The 11,281-nt window shown below is 40.6% G+C and overlaps 1 pseudogene; it reads right to left on the reverse strand.

The window, feature by feature from the left end:
• LOC134738383 (ADAMTS-like protein 3) overlaps positions 1-9,948 on the reverse strand; it is a 100,854-nt pseudogene extending 90,906 nt beyond the window's left edge.
• Between the last annotated feature and the right edge of the window lie 1,333 nt (positions 9,949-11,281).

An 11,281-nucleotide genomic window follows, 5' to 3' on the forward strand; every position in this document is an offset into this window, starting at 1 on the left:
AGAGTAGGAGTAATGACAAGGAAAAAAAAAAGAACACCTTCAAGAGAAATACTGAATGGAAAATTGTCAGATTCCAGCCATTCATAGGATCCATGGTATGAGGGATCCTTCAAGGGTCACATCAAATGTCCCTTCTGTAAAGTCAAGAAGGAGCCCTGGGAGCCCCCTCTGCAAGTACACCAGGCCTCCCTCTGTGCTCATAGAAAAATGTGTTCATGCTACAAAAACATCCTTACCAAATGATGATATACTTATCTTAAAATTATTTTCCCTTTGCCTCTTCCATCATTGCCTTTCATCCCATAAATCCTGCTATGAAAACATGACTCATCAGTGAATTCAGGTATCAGACCTCCCTGCTGAGATGCATGACTTCTCTTAGAAATTCTCCATTTGCTCCAAAATACCCCGATAAGGATAATTCTTTATCTAGGACTCAGGGGCCAGTCTCTGGTTATAAGGATATATGTTAAGTGCTGATCAGTGGGTTATGTGTGAAGACAGCAGTCACCCAGGAGCCATGGCATGTACGTACCCAGGCATGTTCTGTTCCATAATCTTGCAGGCCCAAAGCCCAAATCTCCATCTCCCCTGACAGAATGAACCCAAGGAGAGCCACTGAACCAAAGTCTGAATTCTCAGGGAGGGTGGTGTGCTCCTCATGACCTGGATATGCCTTCCACTCCTGCCATTTGAGGCATGATCTCCTGCACACCAGGGGTGGAATTTCTTCATCTTCATCTATGTGCTGTGAAGGCATGTCCCTGTTACAACTAGGCTTCATAACAGAAGAACATTTTATCTTTTCTTGGGTGCCTGAATTTTTTTCTTTAGTGTCTTCTGCTGAGGTGGGCAGAATTCTGAAATGCAACTGTCAGAGTCTGTCCTCGTTAAGCCGGATCCTCTCCTATGCTAGGGATCCAACCCAGGCTGCTGGAGTAGTAGAAAACCAATAGCCATGGAGGATTTCCTTTCTCTGACTCCCTTCAGTTGTGTTTCTTTCAATTAATTCCCTGCTCTTCCCTGATCTCTGACCCTTGCCAACTAAGATTATTTAGAAGGTTTGCCCTACAGTTCCAGAGTTAGATTTTCTACAATGGTATCTGGAAGTATAATGTCCCTCCAATACCACAGCAATTCTTGTGCTTATGTGTTGCCAAAAGCTACCATGCTTTAGCTACTGCTGTCTGCAGCATCATTTTATTATCTGACAAAGCTTACAGCCTTTCCATTCTCTTGTATAGTGTAGTAGAGTGGTTAGGAGTGCACTCACCGAAACCTGACTGTCTGAGGTTAAATTCGGTTCTGTGACCTTGGGCAGGTTACTTAAATCTCCTTTGTAAATGTGGAAATAAAAATAGCACATACTTCTCAGGGTTAGTGTGAGGATTACATTAATTTATTCATGAAATGGCACTTAGAATAATGCCTAGCATTCAGGAAGTACTTAATAAGTATGAGCTATTATTATTATTATTATTTCGGTTAAGTGTGAGGAAGTCAACACATATAGACAATAGCCCATGGTCTTAAGGCTGAGAGCCTGAGTCTTCAGACATTCCCATGGAGAAATAGAACTTTTAGCAATCTCTGGAATATGATCCAGTGTTAGATCTCCAAGGCTCACTGACAGAAACACCTCCTTCTCCATACAGCAGACTACTCTGATAGAGACTGAGTTTGGTCATTGATGATGACATCTCTTGGATGGGACTGAAAGACCCTGCTGTCCCTCAATACAGGGCTTTTATGGTCCTGGAAATATAGGTGTAGGCATGTTTGAATCAGGGGGCAAGTCTCCCTCAAAAGAACTCCTCATCTTAGAATCACTAAAGGCAACTTCCTTCAGAAGAGTGAATGACCATCCCCACTTCCAGGTAAAATGAACTCCACTAACCACTGAACTAGTGTGGCCAGTCTTCAGTAAGGCATTGCATGGCAGTGAGAAGGCAGTGAGAAGTAACAGCAGGGGGATGCTCATCAGAACTTGGTCCTCTCTCCACTTGAGGTGGGGTGGGTTGCAGACTGGTCCCCACTCCTGCTATGGTGAGGTGGATATTTTGAGCCCCCAATTAATAAAGCAGGAAGCAGTTCAATTAATTACATGGAAAAAAAAGATGTAACCATATTCATACTCCAAGCTCATTGTGGTTACATCCACTTATGGCACTCAACGTGTTTGCAATGTTTCTATAGTATTTTCAGAAATATACTTGCATGATCTCTCCTGTGTAGGAATGGGCTCTTACAGATTATCAGCGCTGAAGCTGAGGCTTCATTTATGCACCTCTGGTTTGCAACACAGCTTAGGCATGCACAGCTGCAGATACTGTGGCACGTGGAGACAAAGGGATACTCTGGACACTTCCACTGTCACAACCTTCCCTTATTTCCCAAATAAGGAATTTTGTTGGAAATTCTGAGTTTGCAATGACAAGCATAGCAACTGATGCTACATACTTATGAAACCTCTCTTAGGACTCTCTAAGGATTCCAACTCCGAGAACTAAAAAGGGCAGCACTTGCTTCTCCACCTCCTTCCTACCCTACCCCAAGCATCTATTTCTTACCAGCCTAGAAAGATTTCTGCCACATTCTCCCAGAGGGACCATAAATTAGAGACCACAGGTAACCCCCAAGGCCCAGAGAGCTTCAGGGGCATCATATCTTCACTCAAGTACACTAAAGTCCTAACCATTTCACCTAATGTGCATAATTTTAGCAGATTACATTTTATGTCTGTACTATGTGGCACAATACTCTAACACTTGTGTTGATAATAGATTCCTTTTTGGAATTAGCTAGAGCAGAGTGATACACACACAGAGAAACTCTAGAATGAGATCCTAAAATGTAACACCGTGATCTGGGGTTTAAAATAAATCGTTTTAAATAGTTTCACAACTTATTGCTGGAAATCATACTGTTTTGAAATTTGTTCTTGAATGACTACAAGGAAATTGTCAGACCAAAGAAAACTTTAGCTATCTATCCCACTGTGTTGGGCAAAATAATGCACCACCTTGGCCCACAAGATGTCCAGGACCTAACCTCTGGAACCTGCGACTATGTTACCTTACATGGCAAAAGGATCTTTGCACACATAACTAAAGTTAGAGACCTTGAGACAGAGAAATTATCTAGGATTATCTAGGTGGAAGAACAATGCCCAGCTGCAGTCACAGGAAGATATGACTACAGAAGAATGTTCAGGCCGGGTGCAGTGGCTCATGCCTGTAATCCCAGCACTTTGGGAGGCCGAAGCAGGCGGATCACGTGAGGTCAGGAGTTCGAGACCAGCCTGGCCAATATGGTGAAACCCTGTTTCTACTAAAAATACAAAAATTAGCTGGGCATTCTGGTTAGCATCTGTAATTCCAGCTACTCAGGAGGCTGAGGCAGGAGAGTCGCTTGAACCTGGGAGGCAGAGGTTGCAGTGAGCCGAGATCATGCCACTGCACTCCAGCCTGGGTGATAGAGTGAGACTCAGTCTCAAAAGAAAAAGAAAAATGTTCAAACAGATGCAACGTTGCTGGCTTTGAAGACTGAAGAAGGAATCACAAGCCAAGGAATATGGGTGGCCTCTAGAAGCCGGGAAAAAAAGGAAATTAATTTTTCCCTAGGCCTCCAGAATGATGTAGCCCTGCCTATATGTTAATTTTAGCCCAGTAAGACCTGTGTCAGACTTTGGGCCTTCAGAACCATAAGGTTATACATTTGTCTTGTTTTAAGCCACTATATTTATAGTAACATGTTACTGCAGCAATAAAAACAACTAATGCACCCACGAAAAAGGTGGTAGATCTAAAAGCCTCATGGATAAAACTCTGAGGTTGCTAATGCACCCACATGCTTGTTTAAAAGGAAGGCTAGACTACGTTGGCACTGACATGCTTGCCTTTGTGTTCAGGTCTCTCTCTCCCTTCTACATGCCCCATCTGGACTTTCAGCTCAGTTAATTCGCATTCACAAGCAGATGTGTCACTCAACATCAAGTGTGATTCAATTCAAATCACCAGAGATGTGAAACATTTGTGTAGTGCTCCAAAATCCCTCCAAGGACTCGGTTGATAAAAATCTGGTACTTCTGGCTAAGTGATATTTGAGTTTGAGTGCCCCAGTAAATAAGCACCCATTTTTTCCCATTCAAGTTTGGAACCAGTGGAGAGACACAGATAGAAATGTCAGCTTCATCGTTGGTAGAAATGGACTGCAAATATGGCTTGAGCTCTCAGTCAAAAGCTGTTGCTAAAGACTGCTGGCTTTCTACTCCCATAGAACTTGTGGGCCTACTCACCAAGAAAAAGCTTGATCCATAGATTAGAAACCCTTACCCAGGACTGATGTCTCACACTGGCTTGGGACAGAGAAGGGAGAAAGACAGACAAAGCCCCAGTAATTGATCTTTTAAAATAAATTAGTTACAGCCAATTGAGAAAATTGGATAAAAATAAATCAATCTCATTTGAAATGAGATCTCCAGATTTTCAGAATTTCCTTTTAATTCTTGTCATTTCGATTTGGGTCTACACCACCAATGAGGGAAATGTTTTTAAAAGTTTTAATAAACACATAAAATGTCATGGTTAGTGATTGCCTGGGGCCGACATATAGTCAGTAAAGGAATTTACCAAGACAGTAATGAGTCTGGAAAGGCAGATTTATTTAAAGAAAAGGGGAGATATACTGCCAGCAAGCAATGGGCAATACAGCAGAGGGAAGGCTGTCTGCTGTCTGCAAAGAGGCAGGGATTGGAGGGGAGTTTTTTAGGTCGTGCTACTTGGGCTTAATGTTTGCCGACAGGATGCGTGGTGCAGGTGGGCTGTGATTTGGATGCTTGTAACAGGATGCCTGTGTGCTAGTGAGCCATTTGCAGTTGACCCTACTTCTCAGAACATTTGTTCCTCTCTACCCCCTATTTCTGTTTCTGCCAGCTAAGCCCATTTTTTCAGTTTCCTTTCAACTCCTTAGGGCTCCACAAATTGCACATATTTATGGGGAACAATGTGATGTTTCAATACATGTATACATTACATAATGAACAAATTAGGGTAATTAGCATGTTCACCACCTCAAAAATTTATCATTTCTTTGTAGTGGGAACATTCGAGATCCTCTCTTCTGGCTAAATTGAGATATACAATGTCTCGCTGTTTACTATAGTTACTCTACTGTGCAATAGGACACCAAAAATCATCCTTCCTTGCTAGTTGTAACTTTCTTGACTAACCTCTCCCAATCTCTACCTGCCCCCTGCCCTCCCCAGTCTCTGGTAACCACTGTTCTATTGCCCACTTTTATGATATCAAGTTTTTTTTTGGATTCCATATATGAATGAGATTATGTGATATTTGTCTTTCTGTGCCTGGATTATTTCACTTAACATAATATCCTCTAGATTCATCCATGTCACAAATAACAGCACTTCCTTCTTTTTATGGCTGCATAGTATTTCATTGCGTATATATACCACATTTTCTTTATCCATTCATTCATTGTTGGACACTTAAGTTGATTCCATACCTTGGCTATTGTGAATAGTGCTACAATAAACACGTGAGTGAGGATATCTCTGTGATATACTGATTTCATTTCCTCTGAATATATAATCAGTCATGGGATTGCTGGATCATATGGTAGTTCTATTTTTAAAATTTTGAGGAACTCCATACTATTTTTCACAAACACTGAACTAATTTACATTCTCACTAATAACATATAAGGGTTCCCTTTTCTCCACATCCTCAGAAACACTTGTCTTTTGTCTTTGTGATAATAATCATTTTATGTGGAATTAGGTGATATAGTGGTTTTGATTTGTATTTCTCTGATGATTAGTGATGTTAAGCATTTTTTCATACACCTGGGTTGGTATTTATGTCTTCTATTGAGAAATGTCCATTAAGGCCTTTTGCCCATTTTTAAATCAAATTACTTGTTTTGGGTTTTTTTGCTATTGAGTTGTTTGAATTCCGTATATATTCTAAATATTATTTCCTTGTCCAGCTGTCTAGTTTGCAAATATTTTCTCCCATTCTACAGGTTGTCTCTTTACTCTTGATTGTTCTCTTTGATGTACATAAGCTTTTTAGTTTAATATAATCCCATTTGTCTATTTTTGCTTTTATTGTCTGTGCTTTTGAGGTCATATTTTAAAAATCCTTACCCAGTCCAACGTCATGAAGTATTTTCTCTGTTTTCTTCTATCAGCTTCATATTTTCAAGTCTTACATTTAAGTCTTTATTTTTAGTTGGATTTTGTACACGGTGAGAGATAGGGGTCCAGTTTTATTCTTCTGCATATAGACATCCAATTTTCCCAGCATCATTTATTGAAGACACTGTCCCTTCCCCAGTGTGTATTCTTGGCACCCTTGTTGAAAATCAGTTGGCTGTAGGTATGTGGACTTATTTCTGGACTCTCTAATCTGTGCCATTGATCTACGTGTATTTTTACACCAATGTCGTGCTGTTTTAGTTACTATCACTTTGTGGTATATTTTGAAGTCAGGTAATGTGATGCCTCCAGTGTCTGTTTGTTTTTAATCAAGATTGCTTTGGGTGTTCAGAGTCTTTTTGTGATTCTATACAAGTTTTACGGTTTCTTTTTTTCTGTGAAGAATGTCACTGGAATTTTAACAGGGATTGTATTAAATCTGTGTATCACTTTGGATAGTAAGGACATTTTAACAATATGAATTTTTCCAATCCATGAGAACCTCCTTTTGCACCCTCTTTATTTCATTACTGTTTTATTTAATTAATTAATTTATTTATTTATTGAGACAGAGTCTTGCACTGTCGCCCAGGCTGGAGTGCAATGGCACAATCTCAGCTCACTGCAACCCCCACCTCCTGGGTTCGAGTGATTCTCCTGCCTCAGCCTCCCAAGTAGCTGGGATTACAATTGCCTGCCACCACACCCAGCTAATTTTTTGTATTTTTAGTAGAGATGGGGTTTCAGTATGTTGGCCAGGCTGGTCTTGAATTCCTGACCTCGTGATCCACCTGCCTCAGCCTCCCAAAGTGCTGGGATTACAGGCGTGAGCCACCATGCCCGGCCATTAATGTTTTATAATTTTTAATGTAAAGATCTTTTACTTTCTTGGTTAAATTTATTCCTGAGTATCTTACTTTTTGGTAGCTATTGTAAATATAGCTATTGTAAATTCAAATGATTTCATTAAATTTTTTATCTGTATTCTTCTGTATCTCACAAGTTTCCCTAAGATCACTACTTTGAATTCTTTTTCAGGCATTTTGTAAGTTTCCTTTTCTTTGGGGTTACTGGAGAATTGTATTCCTTTGAAGGTGTCATGTTTCTTTGCTTTCTCAAGTTTCTTGTGTATCTACTTTGCTTTGTTTTTTGCTTGTTTGTTTGAGATGGAATCTGGTTCTGTCACCCAGGCTGGAGTGCAGTGGTGTGATCTCAGCTCACTGCAACCTCCACTTCTCAGGTTCAAGCGATTCTCCTGCCTCACCTCCCAAGTAGCTGGGATTACAGGTGTGTGCCACCACACCTGGCTGATTTTTGTATTTTTCATAGAGACAGGGTTACACCATGTTGGCCAGGCTTGTCTTAAACTCCTGACTTCAAGTTATCTGCCTGCCCCTGCCTCTCAAAGTGCTGGGATTACAGGCGTGAGCCACCACACCCAGCCTTGTGTATCTACTTTGATATCCGTGCATCTACTGAATCTGTTTTTGCTTCTAATTTTACAGAGTAGCTTTTATAAGGAAAGACTTTTTCCTAAAAATGTGTCCTAGGGTGTCAGCTGAGTAGTGTGAATTCACATTGGTTCTGGGTGGACACAGTAGTTGGGTCTCCATACAGTTTCATCAGCTGTAATCCATGTAGTAATATCTGTGAACGCCTCAATGGCCTAGGCTGCAGGAGTTTAGAGCAGTAGTGGTGCAGCTTTGCCAGAGAAAGGGTCACCAGGCTGGTTCTCAAGCTGGAGGTACATGCACAACTGTGCAGGATCACCTGTTCTTTGCAGGGAAGGGTGCCATGTGGACTTGGATGCAAGAGTCACCACCATTTCACTGGGCCTAGGTTCTAAATAGCTGGGGTTATGGTGCTGCAGTCATCTGTGTGAGCATGTAAGAATGATAGTGGAGCCTCAGGGATGGAAAGATCAGTGGTTACTGTTCCCCAGAGTAGAGCACACTCTAGCAGTGGCTCCAGTTTCAGGGTGGCACTGTGCCATAACAGCCTGGGTCATGGCAGGTGGGCAGTGCACAATGTGAGCTCCTACTATGAAGCAATGCAGCTGTGGGAACTCCAGGCAGCTCCCTGAAACTGGGCTCAGGGCCTGTGAGGACTGCCGCATTCTCCTGTAGCAAGGACTACATGTGTCTGCAGTGGTAATAGGGGCTACTGGGGGCTCCCTGCTTACCCGACAGGGGAGATGGAGTAGTAGAGGCAGAGTACTTCGCCCTCCTCCCTATGCTGCCATCTTGAGTTACTGTGTGCCACAGGCATTCTGCTATTCCCTTGCTATACTCCAGTGCTCTCCCTCAGACACTCTAGTCTAATTGTAGTTGTTTATTTGTTGTTTTGGTCTTTTTGTGTATGAGGAGGCAAGTGCCAAGTACCTCTAGTTAGCTTCTTACTGATAACTAGGAAATGTTTTGGATGGAAAATAGAATGGATTCTTTCTAGTGTTTATTTTTTGTCATTTTTTTTTTTTTTTTTGAGACAGAGTCTCACTCTGTCACCCAGGCTGGAGTGCAGTGGCACGATCCTGGCTCATTGCAACCTCCGACTCAAGCAGTTCTCCTGCCTCAGCCTCCAAAGTAGCTGGGACTACAGGTATGCATCACCAAGCCCAGCTAAGTTTGTATTTTTCTAGAGACGGGGTTTCACTACATTGGCCAGGTTGGTCTTGAACTTTTACCCTAAAGTGATCCGCCTGCCTCAGCCTCCCAAAGTGCTAGGATTACAGGCATGAGCCAATGCGCCTGGCCTTATTTTCAAATTTCTAAAGCAAGATATTTGAATTTTTATTTTTAGTGTTGACTGATGTAAAATAAGAGTAGGGTTTTGTATATTTCTGTGTGATTTGCTGATGGGTCACCTATAGTATTCCATGACACTGAGGTAGAAATAACAACAGACCAGTTCAAGTAAGTCTACTCTTCCTATGTGACCTCCGAAAAATAATTTTACCTCGCTCAGCCTCAGTCCTCTCACTCGCAAAAGAGAAATAGCCGCACCTCAGCTGCCCAGAGACAGGGTGAAAGTCAGGTAAGATAATGAACATAAAAGCATTCTGAACTTTGAAGGAGCTTGCTGATATTATATTGTTTCTATGACTTCAGAAATTATTAAATACTTACCAAATTAGATCATGAATGTGATATGGCCTAAAAAGGTAGTATAAATGGAAGATATTTGATATACAAAATCTGTTGTCAATTAAAGAAATACTTAAGTTTTCCACAAAGGGTATTAAGAGACCATTAGTTTTAGAGTACACATTGGAATATTTTAACTTAAGAACATATTGTATTGGATAAAATAATTTTATTTTAGGACTTACATGATTGCTGCATGTCTTGTACCGAATGTTCTGCCCTTCACAATTCCTAAAGGAAAAAAGAAAGAAGAAATAATGATTTCATAGAAGAGGCAAGCATTAAAAAAAAAAAAGCAAATACAAGGCATTGGTTCCCTGTAAAACTTTTACTAGTGCATATTACCCCAAAGATTCAAAGTTTAATTCTAAGAAACTAATTTTCAAGGTTCGGGGGCCAAAAAGTCTTGTGGAAGTGTCATATTAAATAAGAATGAATTCTTTAGTTAATAGTAGTACTCACATGCAATTCTTACCCAAGGGTCCATATAACCACTACAATTAATGTACAATACGTGTGTGTCTCATGTGTGAATACATGTATTCTTTTCTATAATGAAAAGGGGAAAAGGTACATGTAGGAGCATTTGTGTAGCATGTCTCCACTAGGACATTTCTCTTCCGTTACTGAAGCAACTCAAGTTAGCAGGGCACTCGCTGTCTTCCTTTAATTAGTACAACAGTCTCTGTTAGAAATTTGCTGGAAGTAATGCTTCTTTTTTTTTTGAGACAGAGTCTCACTCTGTCACCCAGGCTGGAGTGCAATGGCTTGATCTCGGCTCACTGCAACCTCCGTCTCCCAGGTTCAAGCAATTCTCCAGCTTCAGCCTCCAGAGTAGCTGGGATTGCAGGCGCACACCCCCACGCCCAGCTAATTTTTGTATTTTTAGTAGAGATGGGGTTACATCATGTTGGCTAGGCTGGTTTCGAACTCCTGGCCTCAAGCAATCCACCCACCCCGGCCTCCCAAAGTGCTGGGATTTCAGGCGTGAGCTACTGCAGCCGGCCTATTTTATTTCAACCATTGACCTTACCAAATGGGATTCTACAAAGTCATACTGGAACAGCATTCTTGGGATGCTAATACTGGTAAGTTTGAGAATTTTCCAGGGATGACCACCACATAACCTATCTTCCCCAACAGCCACTAGCTCTGGGACCCTGCCACTCATTTTCCAGGCAGAGTTTTCCTTTGGGAGACTGGAATTCCATCCAATGGGTACTTTCCTCAGTCCAGTGCTTGTCTTCTATATTTTACATAAACTCCTTAAAAATATCTGATCTCTTCATGGCACTTCTCCCAGTTTTTCAATGGAGTTACATATTTTTTCCCTTTATGATTTCCTGGTGAATTCAACGGCAAATTTGGAGCCAGGAGAGCTAAACACAGGCTTAATCATTTTGAATTAAAAGTCAATAGATACTATTTCAATTGTTATTAAAATATTTATTTCTATGGGAACAAATAATTTTAAAGTGGATAGGAGGTCATTTTTTTTGCCAGTATGATTTAAATATGAGCCTATATGAAATGATTGATAGAGTCAGCAATGTAACACTCATTGCATATGCTTTCTGATGCTTCCATTTTTCTTGATTACAAAAGGAATAAGTGCAAACCAGTAATGTGCCAAGAAGTATAGAGGTAGACACTCAAAATCCTGTCACCAAGAACTTTATTCTTTTGTCATTTAATCCTCCATTGTTTCTGCCATTTACAGGATTGAAAATCATACTGTTAATTCACCCTAGTATTTGTTTTAATCTAATATTATAAGCATTTTCTCATTTCACTGATAATTCTTTGGAAAAATTACTTTAACGATTACATCATAGTCCATTATACAAACATTATTTTGGTAGCTTTAAATTTAAAATTTTAAAAATTGTGACAAAATACACATAACATAAAATTTACCATC

This window comes from Pongo pygmaeus, chromosome 16, assembly GCF_028885625.2.
Source record: "Pongo pygmaeus isolate AG05252 chromosome 16, NHGRI_mPonPyg2-v2.0_pri, whole genome shotgun sequence".
NCBI lineage: Eukaryota > Metazoa > Chordata > Mammalia > Primates > Hominidae > Pongo > Pongo pygmaeus.